Below are 5,124 nucleotides of genomic sequence, written 5' to 3'. Positions count from 1 at the left end.
CTCAAACTTCTGGGCAAGGGTAAGAAGACTGATAAGCCCAGGAGTTTACGGCAGCAGTGAGCTACAATTGTACCACTGCACTCTAACTCAGGTGACAGAGTAAGACTCTGTCCCAAAAACAAAACAAAAATTTTAAAAAGCTGCTTCTCTCAAAAAGGAAAGTAGATCTTATTTGGAAATTATTGTATATATCTATTCTACCCTGCCTGGAATATTTAGGTTCTTGTCTCTATTTCAACCGAACTCAGAACTTAGGCAGAAAAACAGCAGGCACTGTTAATGAAAGCTATAAAGCGGACTACAGACTCACAGAAACCTGGGGCAAGAGATTATAGGTAGAGATACAGAGAAGTTGGGGTGAAACTCTTTGGAAAATTAGGATATTCCACAGCAACATGTAGACGAACAATTTAGAAAGCTACACACATGCCCAGGCAAGATACAGAATCATATAAGACCTGAGAACATCATAAGCTTTCACCTCAGGCTAATCCCTAGGCCCAGAGTAATCCTAATTAAGTCTTTTTTTTTTTTATTTTTTGAGACAGAGTCTGACTTTGTCCCACTCTGTAGAATGCCATGGCACCACAGGTCACAGCAACCTCCAACTCCTGAGCTTAAGCGATTCTCTTGCCTCAGCCTCCCAAGTAGCTAGGACTACAGGCGCCCTCCACAACGCCTGGCTATATTTAGAGACAAGGTCTTGCTCTGGCTCAGGCTGGTCTCGAACCTGTGAGCTCAGCAATCCACCCGCCTTAGCCTCCCAAAGACTGGGATTATAGGCATGAACCACCTTACCTGGGCCCTAGTTAAGTCTTAAAAAATTATTCCAGCAAAGAACCAAACTGCAGAGACAGGCAGAGGTGGTTATTTACCGTGTTTTTCTGCTTCTCTGTTTTTCCTCGTTAGTTTTTTGTTTGTCTGAGCTCCTGTCATTCAAGGAAATCTTGGTCAAAACATTCGCTGAACACAAGCTACAGAAACAGAGCCTTCAGCGATCACACATAACAAGGAACACTCTCTGCAAAAATATTTTATAAGAAGTCTCAAATCAGACAACTGCAGCCTTCAAGAGACAAAACAAAAGCAAAAAACACCAGTAAACCCTGGGAAATGGGGAGACTCTGACTTCCAACATTTCCACATTATAATAGTCAAATACCCTATTTTCAACAACAAAAAAACTCTGCAAGATATACAACACAAACAGAAAATATGGCCCTTTCAAAGAAACAAAATAAATTAATGGAAACGAGTGCTTGCTTCGGCAGCACATATACTAAAATTGGAATGATACAGAGATTAGCACGGCCCTTGGGCAAGGATGATACACAAATTCATGAAGTGTTCCATCTTAAAAAAAAAAAATCAACAGAAACAATACTTGAGAAAGTCAGACATCAAATTTCCCAGACATAGACTATTTTGGGGGGCAGACAAAGTCACACTCCATTGCCCTGGACAAGGGTACCATGGCATCAGCCTGGCTCACAACAACCTCAAACTCCGGCTCAAGTCATCCTCAGCCTACCAAATAGCTGGGACTCCAGATGTGAGGCACAATGCCTAGTTAATTTTTTCATTTTTAGTACAACCAAGGTCTCACTTTTGCTCAAGCTAGTCTTGAATTCTTCTCACCTTGCCCTTCCACGAGTGCTAGGAATACAGGCGTGGGCCACAGCACCCAACCCAGACATAGACTTTAAAACCGTCTTAGCCTGGGCATGGTGGCTCATGCCTATAATCCTAGCAGTCTGGAAGGCTGAGGTGAGTGGATCACCTGAGCTCAAAGAGTTTGAGACCAGCCTGAGCAAGAGTGAGATCTCATCTCTAAAAATAGCAGAGCAATGTGGTAGATGCCTATAGTCCCAGCGACTTGGGGGACTGATGCAAGAGAACTGCTTGAGCCCAAAGTTTGCTGTGAGCTGTGACACCAGGGTAATCTACCAAGGGTGACAAAGTAGCACTCTGTCTCAAAAAAATAAAATAAAATAAATTGTCTTAATGAGCAGCCTGAACAAGAGCAAGATCCCAACTCTGCAAAAAATTAGAAAAATTAGCCAGGCATAGTAGTATGGACTTAAAGTCCCACTACTTGGCAGGCTGAAGCAGAAAGACTGCCTGAGCCTAGGAGTTTCACATTGCAGTGAGATATGACGCCACTGCCCCACTACACTGTAGCCCAGGCAACAGAGTAAGACTATGTGTGTGTTGGGGGGGAAACGTGGTCTTAAATACAGTCTTAAATCTATCCAAAGAACTAAATGATTATGTGAAAAAAAATTTTTAAAAAAATCAGGAAGGGGTGGTGCCTGTGGCTCAAAGAAGTAGGGTGCTGGCCTCATATGCCAGAGGTGGCAGGTTCAAACCCAGTCCTGGACAAAAATGGCAAAAAAAAAAATCAGGAAGGCTCAGTGCCGAAAGCTCAAGCAGCTAAGGCGCCAGCCACATACACCAGAGCTGGCCGGTTCAAATCCAGCCTGGGCCTGCCAAACAACAACAACACAACCAAAATACAGCCTGGCATTGTGGTGAGCACCTGTAGTCCCAGCTACCTGGGAGGTTGAGGCAGGAGCATTGCTTGAGCCCAGCAATTAGGGGTTGCTGTGAGCTGTGATGCCATAGCTCTCTACTCAGTGCAACAGGTTGAGGCTCTGTCTCAAAAAAAATCAGGAAAACGATGTACAAGTAAATAAAAGTAACCAAAAAATGGAAGAATCAAACAAAAATCAAAACTTCTGGAGCTGGTGTAGTGGCTAACACCTGTATTCCTAGCACTCTGGGAGGCCGAGGCAGGTACATTGCCCTGAGCTCACAGGTTCAAGACCAGCCTGAGCCAGAGCAAGATCTTGTCTCTAAAAAGAGCAGGGCATTGTGATGGGCACCTGTAGTCCCAGCTGCTTGGGGGCTGAAGAGAGAGAATTGCGTGAGCCAAAGAGTTGGACATTGCTATGAGCTATGATGCCAGGGCACTCTACCAAGTGTGACAAAGTAAGACTCTGTCTCAAAAAAAAAAAAAAGAAAGAAAGAAAAATGAAAAACTGAGGCAAGAGGATCATTTGAGGCCAGAGTTTGAGGTTGCTGTGAGCTATGACACCACAGCACTCTAAAAAAGGGTGAAAAAGTAAACTCTGTCCCCCCACCAAAAAAAAAAGTGTGTATATATAAACACACACACAAACACACATACACACACACAAGAAAATAAAAGAAGACTCAAATATTACTCAAAAAAATCAACTAAACATAAAAGAAAGAAATGAAGGACAGGTCATGCCTGTAGCTCAGTAGGTAGGGTGCCAGTCACATACACCAAGGCCAGTGGGTTCAAACCCAGCCCAGGTCAGCTAAAACAATGACAACCACAACAAAAAAATAGCCAGGCATTGTGGCGGGGGCCTATAGTCGCAGCTACTTGGGAAGCTAAGACAAGAGAATCGCTTAAGCCTGAGAGTTTGAGGTTGCTGTGAGCTACGATGCCACAGCACTCTACCCAGGCCCACAGCTTGAGACTCTGTCTAAAAGATAAAAGAAAAAAAAAAGAAAAAAGAAATGAAGGGAAAAAAGCTTTAAAACATATAAGAAACAAATAGCAAAATGGCAAAAATCCCTCTTTATCAGTAATTACTTTAAATGTAAATAGTTTAAACTCTGTAATAAAAAGATGAGACTGAGGACAGGCTTGTTGGTTCACTTCTATAATCTCAGCACTCTGGGAGGCTGAAGCAAGAGAGTTACTTGAAGGGAAGAGTTCACAGCCACCTTGAACAACGTGGCAAGACCTCTACTCCACATGTAATATTTTTATAAAATAAGCTATGTATGGATTGGGCACAGTGGCTCTCTCCTGTAACCCTAGCCCTTTGGGAGGCCAAGGTGGATAAACTGCCTAAGCTCAGGAGTTCAAGACCAGCCTGAGCAAGAGCAAGACCCTGTCTCTAAAAAATAGCCAGGCATTGTGGAAGGTTCCTGTAGTCTCAGCTACTTGGGAGACTGAGGAAGGAGGATCACTTGAGCCCAAGAATTTGAGGGTGCTGTGAGCTATGATGGCACAGCACATTACTAAGAGTGAGTAAGACTGTCTCAAAAAAACAGTAAAAATAAAAAATAAGGACAGCACCTGTGGTTTAGTGAGTTGAGCACCGGCCCCATGTACCGAGGGTGGTGGGGTTCGAACTCCACCCCAGCCAAACTGCAACAACAACAACAAAAAATAGCCAGGCATTGTGGCAGGCACCTGTACTCACAGCTACTCAGGAAGCTGAGGCAAGAGAATCACCTAAGCCCAAGAGCTGGAGGTTGCTGCAAGCTGTGACGCCACAGCACTCTACCAAGGGCAATAAAATGAGACTCTGTCTCTAAAAAAATAAAATAAAATAAATAAAATGAAATAAAAGCCATGTATGGTAATGCATGCCTATAGTTCCAGCTACTCAGTAGGCTAAGGCAGGAGGATTCCTTGAGCACAGGAGTTCAAGGTGGCAGCAAGCTGATGATGCCACTATACTCTGCCCAGAGAGACAAAACAAGACTGTCTTGGGAAAAGAAGAAAAAAAACATAACTATGCAACTCTAAGAAAAACTAAAGTAGCTACACTGATATAGGATAAGCTATTATATCTTTAATTGAAAAATATGTGCAATAGGTCAGGCATGGTGGCTCATGCCTCTAATCCTCAAGGACTCCAAGGCAGAAGGATCGCTGGAGCTCAAAAATTTGAGGTCAGCCTAAGCAAGAGCAAGACCCCACCTCTGCTAAAAAAAAAAAAATAGTGCTGCAGAGCACAGTGGCTCATGCCTATAATCCCAGCACTCTGGGAAGCAGAGGCAGATAGGTTGCCTGAGCTCAGGAGTTCAAAAACAGCCTGAGAAAAATGAGATCCTATCTCTACCAGAAACAGAAAAAGTAGCCAGGTGTTGTGGCAGACTACCTAGGAGGCAGAGGCAAGAGGATCACTTGAGCCAAGGAATTTGAGGTTGCTGTGAGCTGTGACACCATCATACTCAAGCCAGGACAACAACAGAGCACAACTAATCTCAAAATTAATTAATTAATTAATTAACTCAAAATGGCTTGGCGCCTGTGGCTCAAGTGGCTAAGGCGCCAGCCACATACACCTAAGG

At 43.6% G+C, this 5,124-nt stretch overlaps 1 protein-coding gene and 1 non-coding gene across 2 annotated transcripts in view; one reads left to right on the top strand and one right to left on the bottom strand.

Moving 5' to 3' along the window:
• The window catches only part of RBM6 (RNA binding motif protein 6), a 139,902-nt gene that overhangs the window by 126,283 nt on the left and 8,495 nt on the right, over positions 1–5,124 (bottom strand). The gene's annotated exons all lie outside the window — the stretch shown is intronic.
• Positions 1,256–1,359, top strand: LOC111728704. Its single transcript, XR_002775920.1, has one exon. It is a non-coding gene; the product is annotated as a U6 spliceosomal RNA (small nuclear RNA).

Source organism: Otolemur garnettii, unplaced genomic scaffold, assembly GCF_000181295.1.
Source record: "Otolemur garnettii isolate 467f Iridium unplaced genomic scaffold, OtoGar3 scaffold00179, whole genome shotgun sequence".
Lineage (NCBI taxonomy): Eukaryota > Metazoa > Chordata > Mammalia > Primates > Galagidae > Otolemur > Otolemur garnettii.
Note: the sequence above shows the minus strand (reverse complement) of the source record. Positions and strands in the feature narration are given on the sequence as shown.